This window comes from Salmo salar, chromosome ssa19, assembly GCF_905237065.1.
Source record: "Salmo salar chromosome ssa19, Ssal_v3.1, whole genome shotgun sequence".
Taxonomy (NCBI): Eukaryota; Metazoa; Chordata; class Actinopteri; order Salmoniformes; family Salmonidae; genus Salmo; species Salmo salar.
The window spans coordinates 7,573,393-7,593,915 of record NC_059460.1 but is presented as its reverse complement, the minus strand read 5'-3'; the positions used below and the strand labels follow the sequence as shown (position 1 = coordinate 7,593,915).

Genomic DNA, 20,523 nt, shown 5'->3' with positions numbered 1-20,523 from the left:
CTCTGAGCACTCTGTTATTCATATTCATCTCAAACATCCTCACAGAGAAATCGTGAGCCCTCCACATACTACATTCTGCATTGCAGATGGCTTCCCTAAGGTTTTTAAAGTCACTGGCTTCCCTCAGGAGAATTGTCGTGCCCTAAGATCCATAACATCGTTATAAACATGTGTAAACCATATGGAAACAAAAACTCAACAGACAACCACTGCCTATCAAATACCCCACAGGAGTTCTTTGCTTTGCAGCAGATTCAGAATAAGAACACTTTATTGCCATGCCACAAATGTTACCAGGAATTTCTCTTGTTGTTGTACACAATAGCTCTCGGATAATAATTTAATTGATTTAACTACGATTAAACACGGTTTCCCCTGCAGACAGTGTGATGCAAGCTATGATGCAAACGCTGACACCAAATGCTAACTCTTTTCTGCTGATGTCCATCTCTTTGTGCTCAGGTGCTGGCTTGGTTTGAGGAAGGTGAGGAGACCATCACTGCCTTCGTCGAGCCCTTCGTCATCCTTCTCATCCTTATCGCTAACGCTGTTGTTGGAGTGTGGCAGGTCAGTGGTGTTGACGTACACATACATACACGTTGAGCAACGTCACACACCCGCAGCTTTGATGACAACTACCAACTGAGCCACACAGGACCTCTTCAACAGTTGTATTGACTGTAGTTGCACGTGTGTCTGGTTGTCTGCCACAGGAGCGTAATGCTGAGGATGCCATCGAGGCTCTGAAGGAGTACGAGCCTGAGATGGGCAAAGTCTTCCGTACTGACAGGAAGAGCGTGCAGAAGATCAAGGCCAATGTGATGGTCCCCGGTGATATTGTGGAGGTTTCCGGTGAGAGACCCATCTTTCCCTTCATTATCTATCTTTTTAGGTGTACTTTATTTTTTCACCATTTCAAAGCCCTAGGAACTAGGGATTGTAATGTAGAGACTCATGCTGCAAATTAGCGCAAGCTAAAGAATGATGGGACAATGCAACTGACTATTGATGACTCAATGTGTAAAAGTTTTAATTGTTTCTGTCCCCTAACAAATACATAGAATTTATTATCTCTTACTCAATATAATTTGTTCCCTCCTTTTTTAACACTTACTTTACACTTTAGGTGTTATGTGGCTTTACCAAGTAAACTATTTAGAAAGAAAAGTAGGGACCCACAGAGTGTATTTTTGAAAGGATTCTCAAGGGCAGGACATGCCCATATAATGCAAGAGAGAGGGAAGGTGGGAGGGGGCGAACGGCTGCGAAAATATGCTGAGGGAAGGAAAACAAAATCTTGGGTGTAAATACCCCCATATCACCTGCCCCACCTATTGTCCCCTTCTTGCCCACTCTCTCTCCCAGCTCTCCCATAACCCACTGGTGTTCATTAGCAATGTACACCTGTTGCCCTTCAAGTCAGTCATTTCCGTGGCATTCCTTTGGCTCATTCTGATTGGTTGGTGTATAATGTGTCAGTTGAGGTAAAGCATCTCTCTCTCTCTCTCTCTCTCTCTCTCTCTCTCTCTCTCTCTCTCTCTCTCTCTCTCTCTCTCTCTCTCTCTGTCCCACAGTCGGTGACAAAGTCCCCGCTGACATCAGAATTGTTGCCATCCGTTCTACCACCCTGCGCATTGACCAGTCCATCCTTACTGGTGAGGATCCTCACATGCTACAACTCCCATTCTATAATACATATCATGTTGTTTTAACTATGCAGAAAACAACAATACATGATAAGGATAAAGAACACAAAGTATACAGACCTATTTACTACTTTACATCTTTAAGGCTTTGCATATTGTTCTCTTGTTATGTATCTTCTCCTTGACCATTGTCTGTGTGTCCCCCTCAGGTGAGTCAGTCAGTGTGATTAAGCATACTGACCCTGTCCCCGACCCCAGAGCCATCAACCAGGACAAGAAGAACATGCTTTTCTCTGTGAGTATCCCTACAGCTATCCTTCCCTCCATCCCTCTATTTCATTCTCCCCTCATCCCCTCCTTCTTTTCTCTATTCACCTGTCCCTCCCTGCCTCCATCCCTTTTCTACACCTCCATCTCTCACTCTGTCCCTCCATCCTCTGTCCCTCAGTCCTTCCCTTTCTTTCATAAAACACCCTCTAGTGTTCTCTATTCATGGTTAGTATACTTTACTTAATCCACTTCTTTCCAAGAGAACAACATCCCTAAAACAGTGTGTAATGCGTGTACAGTGTACATTTGTTTGTATAACCACATAAAACAACAACAGAATATACTAAATTCTACGTTCATACTCATCGTTTTTCTCACTGTGTATTCTCCACCACCTCCACCTCTACCAACCAGAGGGCACTAACGTTGCTGCCGGCAGGGCCATTGGCGTGGTTGTGGCTACCAGAGTCTCCACCGAGATCGGCAAGATCCACGATCAGATGGTCGCCACCGAACAAGAGAAGACCCCCCTGCAGGCCAAGCTGGACGAGTTTGGTGAGAAGCTGTCCAAGGTCATCTCCCTGATCTGTGTTGCCGTGTGGGCGATCAACATCGGCCACTTCAACGACCCAGTCCATGGAGGTTCTTGGATCCGTGGTGCCGTCTACTACTTCAAAATTGCCATTGCCCTGGCTGTGGCCGCAATCCCCGAGGGTAAGGAAGAGAGGGATGGAGGGAGGGATGGAGGGAGGGATGGAGGATAAGGAAAATATAGGTGTTATGGGGGGGTGCATGAATGTGTGTGTTTGGAGGTGAGATGGGTTGTATGTTAAATAAAATAAAATGTTATTAGACACATGCTTCATAAAAAACAGGTGTAGACTAACAGTGAAATGCTTACTTATGGGCCCTTTCCAATTATGCACAGATATATATTTTTTAAATAATAGAAAAATAATAACACAAGGAATTAATACACAACGAGTGACAATAACTTAGCTACATACACGGGATACCAGTACCGATTGATGTCCAGGGGTACGAGGGAATTGAGGTAGATATGTACATATAGGTAGGCAGTGGCAATATTAGCATGTCAATCTTGCTGGGGCTAACTTTTTATGCATGCCAGCAAAGCCACTACACAAAACTAAACAATACATTAATTACACTATAACGGTGACAAAGGGTGCCCACAAACTGTTTGGGCCTACATAAAGCTGTCCCAACAGCAGAGCTTTCTTTTCAGCACCATGGAGTGAATCCATACCATGGCTACACCAGACTATCAGCAAGGCAAGAAAACAGTTCATTCAGCCTAATTTACTGCCTTTAAAAAAACATAGCTGATATGGCTTACTTGCTAAATAATTGTGGTTTCTATTGACAATTGAGATGTACAAACTATGGCATAAGGGGACGACGAGCGGAAAAGAGGCAATATTTAATTTCGATAAAGACATTAAATTAGCAAGCTATGACGGATGTAGTCAATATAACTATTTGTTCAGCTCTTTTGAAATGTACAGCGACAGAATTCAGAACATGAGCCATTATTACAGTATTCTCCCTGTACACCAAGTCAGAACTGTAGGATAAATAAAGGATCTCTTGACTTTTTCCACATTTTGTTACATTACAGCCTTACTCTAAAATTATTATTATTTTAAATTTCCCCTCGTCAATCTACACACCCGAATGGCACAGCGGTCTAAGGCACTGCATCTCAGTGCAAGAGGTGCCACTAGAGTCATTGGTTCAAATCCAGGCTGTATCACATCCGTCTGGGATTGTAAGTCTCATAGGGCGGTGCCCATTGTCATCCGGGTTTGCCGGGGTAGGTCGTCATTGTAAATAAGAATTTGATCTTAACTGACTTGACTAGTTAATAAAGGTGTGTGTAATTTTTTAATACACACAATACCCCATAATGACAAAACAAAAGTATTTTTTTGTTGTTGCAAATAATAAAACAAAACAATACTTAAATATCATATTTACATAAGTATTCAGACCGCTAACTCAGTACTTTGTTGAAGCACCCTTGGCAGTGATTACAGCCTCAAGTGTTCTTGGGTATGACGCTGCAAGCTCAGCATATCTGTATTTGGGGAGTTTCTCCCTTTTCTCTCTGCAGATCCTCTCAAGCTCTGTCAGGTTGGAGGGGGAGAGTCGCTGCACAGCTATTTTCAGGTCTCTCCAGCGATGTTCGATTGGATTCAAGTCCAAGCTCTGGCTGGGGCACTCAAGGACATTCAGAGACTTGTCCCGAAGCCACTCCTGCATTGTCTTCAAATCAAATCAAATCCAATTTTATTTCTCACATACACATGGTTAGCATATGTTAATGCGAGTGTAGCGAAAAGCTTGTGCTTCTAGTTCCGACTATGCAGTAGTATCTAACAAGTAATCTAACCTAACAATTTCGCAACAACTTCCTTGTACACACAGTATAAAGGAATTGTCGTGTCTTTGGCTATGCCGGATTAAGTGATATGACATGCTAACCTATAAAATGATTTCTCTGTAAATAATATTACCTGATTAAGCTAATCATGTAAATGTAATTAACTAGAAAGTCGGGGCACCACGGAAGAACGTTTATAGAGCCGTTATCTTCCGAATAAACTCTTAAAATACTTTGTAATATTTTACATCGATAGCAGTCAATATTAACCCTTGTCTTATTTTCAGTCTCATAATGAAAGTTGTAAATTCTTGGTTATCTTCACGAACCCTGGCTAACAAGTTGAATCAGCAATACAAAATTGGGTTTAATTATTTATTTACTAAATACCTAAACTAATCACACAGAATTACAAATACACCGAATACAAATGATGTCATACATGATGGCTGGTTACACAAAGGAAAGGGGGTTGGGCTTGAATGAAAGAGCGGGAAGATTTAGGAACAAAGAAACAGCAGCTATGCTATCGTAAATACATTATCTTATGCATTCTAAATTACCGCCCATTTGGAAAAGGAAAATGCAATAAATATTTACTCTGAGCTGCGCTTCGGTAGATTGGTCGTAGATGCTGGCCGGGTTGGCCAACAGATCTTCCTGTTACTCGGAAGAATGTCTCTGGTGGTAAATTGGATACGTGGTGGTATCTTCGTCCGTCTGTTAGACTGGATCCGTCGTCCGTCCTTTCCTAGCCCACGTCCACAGCGGCCGCTGCTAACTCAACGGCTAGGAAGTATCACTTCTGTAGTGAATAAGCTCAAAGTTCATACCATTCGCCACCAAAGCTCACGCCGAGGTTGGCTTAGTTCTGTACTTGACATGTGTGTCCTTCTAACGTAGAGGCTGCAGACCTCCCGTACTGGAACCACCTGGTTATCTTTTCGTCAAAGGCTTATATAGTGGAGCGGGGGAAGGATGTGTTTCATCGTTTATAACCCCTGTCTCTTCACAGGGGTGGGCCACTGATCAAGCAGGGCACTTTCCTTATGAAAACCCAAATCTCTCATTTGGAAGCTAAAATTACATTTAATCTCCTAACAAACAATTTCAATATCAAACATTTCAATTGCATAACAATTCCATGTGACTCTGATAATTAGAGGGTGTATACTTTCTCAGGTACAGTTTATGTCGTCCTGTCATCAATCATAATGTCCCAGATAACAACGAACTGACATCCATACTCATTACGTTATCAAGCATATTTCCAACTGGTTTTATTACCAAAATATGGTTCCTTTCCCCATTTGTTTGATGTTCCCAGACTCTCTATATTTAACACAGGCTATTCAAGTCCTTCAGTAGGGTCAGAGAGGGGAAGGGAGAAAGGTATTTATGGGGGGGTCATAAACCTTACCCACAGGCCAACGTCATGAGAGAATGAATAAGAATATGTAAATAAAAATATATGAATGAGTGATGGCCGAACGGCATAGGCAAGATGCAGTAGATGGTACAGAGTACAGTATATACATATGAGATGAGTAATGTAGGGTATATAAACATTATATAAAGTGGCATACATTTATTACATCAAGATGGCAAGATGCAGTAGATGGCGTAGAGTACAGTATATACATATGAGATGAGTAATGTAGGGTATGTAAACATTATATAAAGTGGCATTGTTTAAAGTGGCTAGTGATACATTTATTACATCAATTTTTCCATTATTAAAGTGGCTAAGAGTTGAGTCAGTATGTTGGCAGCAGCCACTCAATGCTAGTGATGGCTGTTTAACAGTCTGATGGCCTTGAGATAGAAGCTGTTTTTAAGTCTCTCAGTCCCCGCTTTGATGCACCTGTACTGACCTCGCCTTCTGGATGTTAGCGGGGTGAACAGGCAGTGGCTCGGGTGGTTGCTGTCCTTGATGATCTTTTTGGCCTTCCTGTGACATCGGGTGGTGTAGGTGTCCTGGAGGGCAGGAAGTTTGCCCCCAGTGATGCGTTGTGCAGACCTCACTACCCTCTGGAGAGCCTAACGGTTATGGGCGGAGCAGTTGCCGTACCAGGCGGTGATACAGCCCGACAGGATGCTCTCGATTGTGCATCTGTAAAGGTTTGTGAGTATTTTTGGTGACAAGCTGAACTTCTTCAGCCTCCAGAGGTTGTCTGTGTGGGTGAACCCTTTCAGTTTGTCCGTGATGTGTACGCCGAGGAACTTAAAACTTTCCACTCTCCACTACTGTCCCGTCGATGTGGATAGGGGGCTGCTTCCTCTGCTGTTTCCTGAAGTCCACGATCATCTCCTTTGTTTTGTTGACATTGAGTGTGAGGTTATTTTCCTGACACCACACTCCGAGGGCCCTCACCTCCTCCCTGTAGGCCATCTCGTCGTTGTTGGTAATCAAGCCTACCACTGTAGTGTCATCTGCAAAGTTGATGATTGAGTTGGAGGCGTGCATGGCCACGCAGTCGTGGGTAAACAGGGAGTACAGGAGAGGGCTGAGAACCCACTCTTGTGGGGCCCCAGTGTTGAGGATCAGCGGGGTGGAGATGTTGTTACCTACCCTCACCACCTGGGGGCGGCCCGTCAGGAAGTCCAGGACCCAGTTGCACAGGGCAGGGTCAAGACCCAGGGTCTCGAGCTTAATGGGGAGTTTGGAGGGTACTATGGTGTTCAATGCTGAGCTGTAGTCGATGAACAGTATTCTTACGTATGTATTCCTCTTGTTCAGATGGGTTAGGGCAGTGTGCAGTGTGATTGCGATTGCGTCGTCTGTGGACCTACTGGGGCGGTAAGCAAATTGGAGTGGGTCTAGGGTGTCAGGTAAGGTGGAGGTGATATGGTCCTTGACTAGTCTCTCAAAGCACTTCATGATGACGGAAGTGAGTGCTATGGGGCGGTAGTCATTTAGCTCAGTTACCTTAGCTTTCTTGGGAACAGGAACAATGGTGGCCCTCGAAGCATGTGGGAACAGCAGTCTGGGATAAGGATTGATTGAATATGTCCGTAAACACACCAGTCAGCTGGTCTGTGCATGCTCTGAGGACGCGGCTGGGGATGCTGTCTGGGCCTGCAGCCTTGCGAGGGTTAACACGTTTAAATGTTTTACTCACGTTGGCTGCAGTGATTGAGAGCCCGCAGGTTTTGGTAGCGGGCCGTGTCAGTGGCACTGTATTGTCCTCAAAGTGAGCAAAGAAGTTGTTTAGTCTGTCTGGGAGCAAGACATCGTGGTCCGCGACGGGGATGGTTTCCTTTTTGTAGTCCGTGATTGACTGTAGACCCTGCCACATACCTCTCGTATCTGAGCCGTTCAATTGTGACTCTACTTTGTCTCTATGTTGACGCTTAGCTTGTTTGATTGCCTTGCGGAGGGAATAGCTACACTGTTTGTATTCGGTCATGTTTCCGATCACCTTGCCCTGATTAACCTCTATGGGACCGGCGGGACGAATTCGTCCCACCTACGTAACATCCACTGCCAGCCTGTGGCGCGATTTTCAAAATCTTCAAAATCCTATTACTTCAATTTCTCAAACATATGACTATTTTACAGCCATTTAAAGATAAGACTCTCGTTAATCTAACCACACTGTCCGATTTCAAAAAGGCTTTACAACGAAAGCAAAACATTAGATTATGTCAGCAGAGTACCAAGCCAGAAATAATCAGACACCCATTTTTCAAGCCAGCATATAATGTCACCAAAACCCAGAAGACAGCTAAATGCAGCACTCACCTTTGATGATCTTCATCAGATGACAACCCTAGGACATTATGTTATACAATACATGCATGTTTTGTTCAATCAAGTTCATATTTATATCAAAAACCAGCTTTTTACATTAGCATGTGACGTTCAGAACTAGCATACCCCCCGCAAACTTACGGGGAATTCGCTAACATTTTACTAAATTACTCACGATAAACGTTCACAAAAAGCATAACAATTATTTTAAGAATTATAGATACAGACCTCCTCTATGCACTCGATATGTCCGATTTTAAAATAGCTTTTGGTGAAAGCACATTTTGCAATATTCTAAGTATATAGCCCAGGCATCACGGGCTCGCTTATTTAGACACCCGGCAAGTTTAGCACTCACCATAATCATATTTACTATTATAAAAATGTCATTACCTTTTGTTGTCTTCGTCAGAATGCACACCCAGGACGTCTACTTCAATAACAAATGTTGGTTTGGTCCAAAATAATCCATCGTTATATCCGAATAGCGGCGTTTTGTTCGATGCGTTCCAGACACTATCCGAAATAGTAAAGAAGTGTCGCGCTTGGCGCAATTCCTGACAATAAAATTCAAAGTATTCAATTGCCGTACGTCGAAGCATGTCAACCGCTGTTTAAAATCAATTTTTACGTCATTTTTCTCGTAGAAAAGCGATAAAATTCCGACAGGGAATCTCCTTTTCGGCAAACAGAGGAAAAAAATCCCAAAGGCGGGGGCGGTCGGGGTCACGCGCATAAGCTAGTGTCTCTTGATGGGCCACTTGAGAAAGGCGATAATGTGTTTCAGCCTGGGGCTGGAATGACGACATTCTCTTTTTTCCCGGGCTATGAGAGCCTATGGACGACGTGGGAAGTGTCACGTTAGAGCAGAGATCCTTAGTAAATGATAGAGATGGCAAAGAAGTTCCAGAAATGGTCAGACAGGCCACTTCCTGTAAAGGAATCTCTCAGGTTTTGACCTGCCATTTGAGTTCTGTTATACTCACAGACACCATTCAAACAGTTTTAGAAAATTTAGGGTGTTTTCTATCCATATGTAATAAGTATATGCATATTCTAGTTACTGAGTAGGAGTGGTAACCAGATTAAATCGGGTATGTTTTTTATCCAGCCGTGTCAATGCTGCCCCCTAGCCCTAACAGGTTAAAAGCAGTGGTTCGCGCTTTCAGTTTTGCGTGAATGCTCCCATCAATCCACGGTTTCTGGTTGGGGAATGTTTTAATAGAAACTGTGGGTACGACATCTCCGATGCACTTGCTTATAAACTCGCTCAACAAATCAGCGTATTCATCAATGTTGTTGTTTGCCGCTATGCGGAACATATCCCAGTCCACGTGATCGAAGCAATCTTGAAGCGTGGAATCCGATTTGTCAGACCAGCGTTGAACAGACCTGAGCGCGGGTACTTCCTGTTTTAGTTTCTGTCTGTAGGCTGGGAGCAACAAAATGGAGTCGTGGTCAGCTTTCCGATAGGAGGGCAGGGGAGGGCCTTGTATGTGTCATGGAAGTTAGAGTAACAATGATCCAGGGTTTTGCCAGCCCGGGTTGCTCAATCGATATGCTGATAGAATTTAGGGAGCCTTGTTTTCAGATTAGCCTTGTTAAAATCCCCGGCTACAATAAATGCAGCCTCAGGATATGTGGTTTCCAGTTTACATAGAGTCGAATGAAGTTCTTTCAGGGCCGTCGATGTGTCTGCTTGGGGGGGAATATACACGACTGTGGTTATGATCGAAGAGAATTGTCTTGGTAGATAATGCGGTCGGCATTTGATTGTGAGGAATTCTACAATGGGACCTTATATAGAAAGTTGTATGTCTTTCCAAATCATGTCTAATCAGTTGAATTTACCACAGATGGACTCCAAGTTGAAGAAACATATAAAGGATGATCAATGGAAACAGGATGCACCTGAGCTCAATTTTGAATCTAATAGCAAAGGGTCTGAATATCTATGTAAATAAGGTATATCTGTTTTCGCTTTGTCATTATTGGGTATTCTGTGTAGATAGCTGAGAAAAATATATATTTATTCAATTTTAGAGTAAGGCTGTAACATAACAAAATGTGGAAAAAGTCAAGGGATCTTAATACTTTCCGAACGCACTGTAAGCAAACAATGAAAGCTCTTACAATATTTGATGATTACATTTCTCCAAAACAGCCTATAGGCTACACGTGCACCACCAAGTCAGAACAGTAGGCTAAGCTATGAAGGGGAAAGGGACCAAATTATTAGGGTGAGGCACATGGGCTGCTAACAGCTTACTACACAACATACACTTAGTATTACTTTCTTAGCTACAGCATACATATCTCCCTGGCATATTACATCATTTATGCAGCAGGATACAAGAGATTTTTGGACTCACCTTGTTGTGCTGTGCTCACACAAACAGGAAGAGACAGCAGGGGTTCAAACTGTAAAAACCAGTTCCTACATTTGAATATAAAAATTGATTTTATTTAAAAAAAAACGATGCTACATTTTATCTCTGGGACCCTCAGGATGACAAATCAGAGCCAGATTACTGAATGTAAGTACATTATTTTCCTTCAGAGGTGAATGTATCAAACCAGTTGCCGTGATAAAGGTTTTTTGTTGTTGTGTACTCTCCTCAAACAATAGCATGGTCTTTTTTTCACTGTAATAGCAACTGTAAATTGGACAGTGCAGTTAGATTAATAACAATAATGTAAGCTTTCTGCCCATATAGTCCATGTCTATGTCCTGGAAAGTTTGCTGTTACCTACAATGTCATGCTAATCACATTAGCGCACGTTTGCTCAACCATCCAAGTATAGGGACGCCAATCCCGTAGAGGTTAATAAGACAGATTTCCCAGTTCCAAGTTTCCTGTTGTTTTGAATGCGGTAGAAGTCATACTGGATTGACTTGTATTCATCCTTTTCTGGCCCATTGTGTTGAATCTTTATCCATTTAAGCTTGGAAAAGAGACCATTAAACCCAGACTTGGACCACACACCCACTCCACTGAATAGCAGGCTAGTGATCGCTTTGCAACACTTGCAGTTAGCCACTGATTCCTTCCAAACCACTCATTATTGAATTTGCCATTTCCAGCTTGTTGTGTAATTTTTATGTTCAATGGCTGATGAGTACAAATACATTTTATCTACATTTCTCTTCATATGACACGAATTGAAAAGGATTTGCCAGTAGTTTGTCAACGTGATTCATGATGATGACTGCTTGTCTAGCTTGCTAACTAAGACATTGAAACTATGATGTTGACATGATCAGTCCAATCAAAGCTACAGTAGATATAACCAGATTATATATTTTTTTATTACATATACACTACCAGTCAAAAGTTTGGACACACGTACTCATTCGAGGGTTTTTCTTAATTTCTTTACTATTTTCTACATTGTAGAATAATAGTGAAGACATCAAAACTATGAAATAACACAAATGGAATCATGTAGTAACCAAAAACATTCTTAAACATATCAAAATATATTGAATATTTTAGATTCTTCAAAGTAGCCACCCTTTGTCTTGATGACAGCTTTGCACACTCTTGGCTTTCTCTCAACCAGCTTCATGAGGAATGCTTTTCCAATAGTCTTGAAGGAGTTCCCACATATGCTGAGCACTTGTTGGCCACTTTTCCTTCACTCTGCAGTCCAACTCATCCCAAACCATCTCAATTGGCTTGAGGTCGGGTGATTGTGGAGGCCAGGTCATCTGATGCAGCATACCATCACTCTCCTTCTTGGTCAAATAGCCCTTACACAGCCTGGAGGTGTGTTTTGGGTCATTGTCCTGTTGAAAAACAAATGATAGTCCCACTAAGCTTAAACCAGATGTGATGGTGTATTGCTGCAGAATGCTTTGGTAGCCATGCTGGTTAAGTGTGCCTTGAATTCTAAATAAATCACAGACAGTGTCACCAGCAAAGCACCCCAACGCAATCACACCTCCTTCTCCATGCTTCACAGTGGGAACTACATTTGTGGAGATCATCCTTTCACCTACTCTGCATCTCAGAAAGACACGGCGGTTGGAACCAAACATTTCACATTTGGACTAATCAGACCAATGGACAGATTTCCATCAGTCTAATGTCCATTGCTCGTGTTTCTCGGCCCAAGCTATTCTCTTCTTCTTATTGGTTTCCTTTAGGGGTGGTTTCTTTGCAGCAATTCGACCACGAAGGCTTGATTCACGCAGTCTCTTCCGAACAGTTGACGCTGATATGTGTCTGTTACTTGAACTCTGTGGAGCATTTACTTGGGCTACAATCTGAGGTCCAGTTAACTCTAGTGAACTCTGGGTCTTCCTTTCCTGTGGTGGTCCTCATGAGAGCCAGTTTCATCATAGCGCTTGATGGTTTTTGAGACTGCACATGAAGAAACATTCAAAGTTCTTGATATTGTCCGGATTGACTGACCTTCATGTCTTAAAGTAATGATGGACTGTCATTTCTTCTTCATGTCTGTCATCAAGGCAAAGCTGTCATCAAGACAAAGGGTGGCTACTTCGAAGAATCTAAAAGATAAAATATATTTTGATTCGTTTTACACTTTTTTGGATTCTACATGATTCCATATGTGTTATTTCATAGTTTTCAAATCAAGTTTTATTTGTCACATGTGCCAAATACAACAGGTGTAGACCTTACATTGAAACGCTTACTTACAAGCCCTTAACCAAAAATGCAGTTTTAAGACAAAAAAATAAAACAATTTACAAATAATTAAAGTGCAGTAGTAAAATAACAATAGCGAGGCTATATACAGGGGGTACCGGTACAGAGTCAATGCACAGGAGCACCGATTAGTTGAGGTAATTGTGGTAATATCTACATGTAGGTACAGTTATTAAAGTGACTATGCATAGATCATAACACAGAGTAGAAGCAGCATAAAAGAGTGCAATGCAAATAGTCTGGGTAGCCATTTGATTAGATGTTCAGAAGTCTTATGGCTTGTGGGGTAGAAGCTGTTTAGAAGCCTCTTGGAACTAGACTTGGTGCTCCGGTACCGCTTGCCGTTCGGTAGCAGAGCGAACAGTCAATGACTAGGGTGACTGGAGTCTTTGACCATTTTTAGGGCCTTCCTCTGACACCGGCTGGTATAGAGGTCCTGGATGGCAGGGGGCTTGGCTCCAGTGATGTACTGGGCCGTACGCACTACCCCCTGTAGCGCCTTGCGGTTGAATGCCAAGCAGTTGCCATATGAAGCGGTGACATGAACAGTCAAGTTGCTCTCAATGGTGCAGCTGTAAATGGCTCGTGCTAAATCTTTTCAGTCTTGAAAAGGAAGAGGCATTGTTGTGCCCTCGTTATGACTGTGTTAGTGTGTGTGGACCATGATAATTATTTAGTGATGTGGACACCGAGGAACTTGAAGGTCTAGACCTGCTCAACTACAACCCTGTCGATGTAGATGGGGGGTGTGCTCGGCACTCAGTTTCCTACGGTCCATGATCAGCTCCTTTGTGTTGCTGATGTTTGTTTTTGTTGTCCTGGCATCACACTGCCAGGTCTCTGACCTTCTCTCTGGAGGCAGTCTCATTGTCGTCTGTGATCAGGCCTAGCACCGTAATGTCGTCAGCAAACTTAAAAATTATGTTGAAGTCGTTTAAGGCCATGCAGTCGTCGGTGAACAGGAGGTACAGGAGGGGACTAAGCACGCTCCCCTGAGGGGACACTGTGTTGAGGGTCAGCGTGGCAGATGTGTTGTTGCCTACCCTCCTCACCACCTAGGGCTGGCCCATCAGGAAGTCCAGGATCCAGCTTAATCCCAGGGTCCTTAGCTTAGTGATGAGCTTGGAGGACACTATTGTGTTGATCTCTGAGCTGTAGTCAACGAACAGCATTCACACATAGGTGTTCCTTTTGTTTTTGTCCAGGTGGGAAAGGGCCGTGTGGAGTGCAATAGAGATTGCATCATCTGTGGATCTTTTGGGGCGGTATGAAATTTGGAGTGTATCCAGGATATCTTGGATGATGGTGTTGATGTGAGGCATGACCAGCTTTTCAAACTATTTCATGGCTATGGATGTGAGTGATGCTATGTGTCATTTAGACAGGTTACCTTGGCATTCTTAGGCACAGGGACTATGGTGGTCTGCTTGAAACATACAGTTGAACTTGTAAGTTTACATACACCTTAGCCAAATACATTGAAACTCAGTTTTTCACAATTCCTGACATTTAATCCTAGTAAAAATTCCCTGTCTTAGGTCAGTTAGGATCACTACTTTATTTTAAGAAAGTGAAATGTCAGAATAATACTAGAGAGAATTATTTATTTCAGCTTTTATTTCTTTCATCACATTCCCAGTGAGTCAGAAGTTTACATGCACTCAATTAGTATTTGGTAGCATTGCCTTTCAATTGTTTAACTTGGGTCAAACGTTTTGGGTAGCCACCCACAAGCTTCCCACAACAAGTTGGGTGAATTTTGGCCCATTCCTCCTGACAGAGCTGGTGTAACTGAGTCAGGTTTGTAGGACTCCTTGCTCGCACTTCTTTTTCAGTTCTGCCCACAAATTTTCTATAGGAATTGAGGTCAGGGCTTTGTGATGGCCACTCCAATACCTTGACTTTGTTGTCTTTAAGCCATTTTGCCACAATTTTGGAAGTATGCTTGGGGTCATTGTCCATTTGGAAGACCCATTTGCCACCAAGCTTTAACTTCCTGCCTGATGTCTTGAGATGTTGCTTTAATATATACACATAATCTTCCATCCTCATGATGCCATCTATTTTATGAAGTGCACCAGTCCCTCCTGCAGCAAAGCACCCCCACAACATGATGCTACCAGCTCCGTGCTTCACGGTTGGGATGGTGTTCTTCGGCTTGCAAGCCTCCCCCTTTTTCCTCCAAACATATCGATGGTCATTATGGCCAAAAAGTTCTATTTTTGTTTCATCAGACCAGAGGACATTTCTCCAAAAAGTACGATCATTGTCCCCATGTGCAGTTGCACACCATAGTCTGGCTCTTTTATGATGGTTTTGGAGCAGTGGTTTCTTCCTTGCTGAGCAGCTTTTCAGGTTATGTCGATATAGGACTCGTTTTACCTTGGATATAGATACTTTGGTACCTGTTTCCTCCAGCATCTTCACAAGGTCCTTTGCTGTTGTTCTGGGATTGATTTGCACTTTTCATACCAAAGTACGTTCATCTCTAGGAGACAGAATGCGTCCCCTTCCTGAGCGGTATGACAGCTGCGTGGTCCCATGGTGTTTATACTTGCGTACTATTGTTTGTACAGATGAACGTGGTACCTTCAGGCATTTGGAAATTGCTCCCAAGGATGAACCAGACTTTTTTCTGAGGTCTTGGCTGACTTCTTTTGATTTTCCCATGATGTCAAGCAAAGAGTCACTGAGCTTGAAGGTAGGCGTTGAAATACATCAACAGGTACACCTCCAATTGACTCAAATTATGTCAATTAGCCTTTCAGAAGCTTCTAAAGCCATGACATTTTCTGAAATTTTCCAAGCTGTTCAAAGGCACAGTCAACTTAGTGTATGTAAACTTTTGACCCACTGGAATTGTGATACAGTGATTTATAGGTGAAATAATCTGTCTGTAAACAATTGTTGGAAAAATGACTTGTGTCATGCACAAAGTAGATGTCCTAACCGACTTGCCAAAACTATAGTTTGTTAACAAGAAATTTGTGGAGTGGTTGAAAAACGAGTTTTAATGACTCCAACCTAAGTGCATTTAAACTTCCGACTTCAACTGTACGTATTACACACTGGGTCAGAGAGTGGTTGAAAATGGCAGTGAAGACACTTGCCAGCTGGTCAGCGGATGCTCTGAGTACACATCCTTTCAATCCGTCTGGCCCTATGTGTGTGTGTGTCCGTGTGTTTTTGTGCGAGTGCGTAGTTGTTCAGGTTGTGCGGTTGACACACAGTGTTTGTTGTTTGTGATATTCAGTTGTGACAATGTGCTTGTCATTCTCACTATGCCACTGCTATTTGATTTACTCATGGTTTCAAACATCATCTCTCTACAAGGTCTGCCTGCTGTCATCACCACCTGCCTGGCTCTCGGTACCCGCCGTAGGGCCAAGAAGAATGCTATTGTCCGCTCTCTACCATCTGTTGAGACCCTGGGTTGCACCTCCGTCATCTGCTCTGACAAGACCGGAACCCCGACCACCAACCAGATGTGTGTGACCAAGGTGGGTCCATGTTTTAGCCTGCCAAGTTTGTCGACATTGGGCAGTGTATTGTTCACCAGGTGACCGATTTGGGCACATTCAGACACTTACGCACAAAAACTGAACAGTCATTTCACAACTTCTTTTCATTTCTTTCTGTCTAGATGTTCATCATCAAGAATGTTGATGGCGACCATGTCGACCTGGACATGTTTGACATCTCGGGGTCCAAGTACACCCCTGAGGGAGAAGTGTAAGTAGTCCCGTTCCCGTGGCAACCGCCGATAACTTTACGACTCTTGTCCAACATAAAGCTACAAAGCTTCATCTAACAATTATGTTGATGCATTTTCTCTTTATTCCCCCTTTCTCCTCCTCTATTCTCCCTATATCTTCCTTCTTTCCCTCTGTCAATCTCTCCATATGTCTTCCTCTCTTAGCTCCCAGGGAGGTGTTAAGACCCCCTGCGGATCCTACGATGGCCTTGTTGAGCTGGCAACCATCAGCTCCCTGTGCAATGACTCCTCTCTGGACTACAATGAAGTAATTCATTGATTTATTTGTTATTTATTTATCTTATTTAGTAGACAGGGACAGAGGACCATTCATTCATTCATTCATTCTATCCATCAAAATTTCAGTTTACATATCAAGTTATTGGTATGACGCTCCTTTTCTTCTATAGTTCCCTAAACACAGATAAAACAACATGGCTAACACAGATTTATGCTCTGACCATGTCATTGTGATAGAAAGCATGGCAACTGAAATGTGCTTCTTTGCAGTCATGGATAACACACATCAAATAACATGTTTTATGATTACAAAACATGTCCCGTAGCTGTAGATTTTGCCCTCTGCTTTTTCTTAATTTCCTTCCTATGACACTTTCTCTCTATTTCTCTCTCTCCCTTCCTTCCAGGCGAAGAAGGTCTATGAGAAGGTGGGTGAGGCCACCGAGACCGCCATGTGCTGCCTGGTTGAAAAGATGAACGTGTTCAACTCCAACGTTACAGGCCTGTCCAAGCCTGATAGAGCCAATGCCTGTTGCGCTGTGATCAAGCAGCTGATGAAGAAGGAATTCACCCTGGAGTTCTCCCGTGACAGGAAGTCCATATCTGTGTACTGCACGCCCGCCAAGGGCGATGGCAGAGCTAAGATGTTTGTGAAGGTCAGCTCTTCCCTCTCTCCACTTTCTCTCTCTTCTAAAATTCTTGTAAATAAGAATTTGTTCTTAACTGACTTGCCTAGTTAAATAAAAGTTAAATAATTTTTTTTACAAATTCTAGTCCTCTTCCTCTAATTCCCTCGAGTCAAACATGGGCTTATGCCATATTATTCCGTTGCGAGCAGATTATTAGCCACTAAATTATAGCCTGATCATTGAGGCTTTTAGTTAGACAGCAAATTATAAATAGCTTTCTACTCGACAATTCTTCTCGACAACTCTATTTTCAAAGCAGTAAAGGAGTTTGATTTGGTCCATTTGTGAAAACATATCCTCTCTCCGGTTTCCTCCTCACCCAATAGGGCGCCCCCGAGGGTGTCATTGACAGATGTGCCTATGTTCGTGTTGGCAACACCCGCGTTCCTCTGACTGGTGCCGTCAAGGACAATATCTTGGCTTTGATCAAGGAATGGGGTTGCGGCCACGATACCCTGCATTGCCCTTGCCACCCGTGACACCCCCCTGAAGATTGAGGAAATGAAGCTTGAGGATTCGACCAAGTTCATTCATTACGAGGTGAGGAAGAAATATTTCCATCTGTAGATAGATGGATGGGTGGATGGGAAGATGGATAAATGAGAGGATGGATGGATGGATACATGGATGGATACATGGCTAGATTGCTGGATGGATAGATGAATGGATGGATAGATCCAGATAGATCCGAGTGGGTTTTGACTACCATCCTCACCTTGCTCCCTCTCTCCCCTCATCCCCAGACTAACCTGACCTTCGTTGGCTGTGTTGGTATGCTGGATCCCCCGCGTAAGGAGGTTATGCCCGCCATTCAGCTGTGCAAAACTGCTGGAATCCGCGTCATTATGATCACTGGTTAGTGTACCACTGCCTCCTCTCCTCAAGCACTCATACCTAATATAGACTTGTACCCTGGTTGTTGTGTCTGTGCTGCAGTGCATTTGGAAAGTATTCAGAGCCCTTCACTTTTTACACTTTTTGTTACGCTACAGGCTTATTCTAAAATTGATTAAATAAATATCAATCTACACACAATACCCCACAATGACAAAGTGAAAACAGGTTTATTTTTATTTTTGCAAATGTATATATAAAAGAAAAATGAAATACCTTATTTACATACAGTACCCGTCAAAAGTTTGGACACACCTACTCATTCCAGGGTTTTTCTTTATTTTTAATATTTTCTACATTGTAGAATAATAGTGAAGACATCAAAACTATAAAAAAACGCACATGGAATCATGTAGTAACAAAAAAAGTGTTAAACAAATCAAAATATATTTTATATTTCAGATTCTTCAATGTAGCCATGCATTGCCTTGATGACAGCTTTGCACACTCTTGGCATTCTCTACATTGTATAATAATAGTGAAGACATCAGAACTATGAAATAACACATGTGGAATCATGAAGTAATCCCTCCCTCCCGGAGGACCTGAGCCCTGGGACCATGCCTCATGACTACCTGGCCTGATGACTCCTTGCTGTCCCCAGTCCACCTGGTTGAGCTGCTGCTCCAGTTTCAACTGTTCTGCCTGCAGCTATGGAACCCTGACATGTTCACCAGATGTGCTTCCTTGTCCCGGACCTGCTGTTTCTCAACTCTCTCTCTCTACCGCACCTGCTGTCTCTAACTCTGAATGCTCAGCTATGAAAAGCCTACAGTCATTTGCTGTGCTGACCTGTTGCACCTTCTACAACCACTGTGACTATTATTATTATTTGACCCTGCTAGTCATCTATGAACGTTTGAACATCTTGGCCATGTACTGTTATAATCTCAACCCGGCACAGCCAGAGGAGGATTGGCCACCCCTCAGAGCCTGGTTCCTCTCTAGGTTTCTTCCTAGGTTCCTGCCTTTCTAGGGAGTTTTTCCTAGCCACCGTGCTTCTACATCTGCATTGCTTGCTGTTTGGGGTTTTAGGCTGGGTTTCTGTATAGCACTTTGTGACATTGGCTCATGTAAAAAGGGCTTTATAAATACATTTGATTAATTGATTGATAGAGCTCCGAGACAGGATTGTGTAGAGGCACAAATCTGGGGAAGGGTACCAAAAAATGTCTGCAGCATTGAAGGTCCCCAAGAACACAGTGGCACCCATCATTCTAAAATGGAAGAAGTTTGGAACCACTAAGACTCTTCCTGGAGCTGGCCGCCCGTTCAAACCGAGCAATCGGGGGGAGGTGAACACGAACCCGATGGTCACTCTGACAGAGCTTCAGAGTTCCTCTATGAAGATGGGAGAACATTCCAGAATGACAACCATCTCTGCAGCCCTCCACCAATCAGGCCTATATGGTAGAATGGTCAGACGGATGCCACTCCTCAGTAAAAGGCACATGACAGCCCGCTTGGAGTGTGTCAAAAGGCACGTAAATGACTCTCAGACCATGAGAAAGAAGATTCTCTGGTCTGATGAAACCAAGCTTGAACACTTTTGGCTGAATGAAACGAGATGTTTTTATTTTCTCTCTCTTTGTACGTATACACGCTTTCCCGGTCGGAATATTATCGCTTTTTTACGAGAAAAATGGCATAAAAATCGATTTTAAACAGCGGTTGACATGCTTCGAAGTACGACAATGTAATATTTAGAATTTTTTTTTCACGAAATGCGCCATGCTCGTCACCCTTATTTACCCTTTCGGATAGTGTCTTGAACGCACGAACGAAACGCCGCTATTTGGACATAACAATGGATTATTTGGGACCAAACCAACATTTGTTATTGAAGTAGAAGTCCTGAGAGTGCATTGTGACGAAGAACAGCAAAGGTAATAACATTTTTCTTATAGTAAATCTGACTTTGGTGAGTGCTAAACTTGCTGGGTGTCTAAATAGCTAGCCCTGTGATGCCGGGCTATCTACTTAGAATATTGCAAAATGTGCTTTCACCGAAAAGCTATTTTAAAATCGGACATATCGAGTGCATAGAGGAGTTCTGTATCTATAATTCTTAAAATAATTGTTATGCTTTTTGTGAACGTTTATCGTGAGTAATTTAGTAAATTCACCGGCAGTGTTCGGTCGGAATGCTAGTCACATGCTAGTCACATGCTAATGTAAAAAGCTGGTTTTTGA

The 20,523-nt window shown here is 42.9% G+C and overlaps 1 pseudogene; it reads left to right on the top strand.

Moving 5' to 3' along the window:
* The first annotated feature begins 453 nt into the window (after positions 1–453).
* The window catches only part of LOC106578396 (sarcoplasmic/endoplasmic reticulum calcium ATPase 1-like), a 38,286-nt pseudogene continuing 18,216 nt past the window's right edge, over positions 454–20,523 (top strand).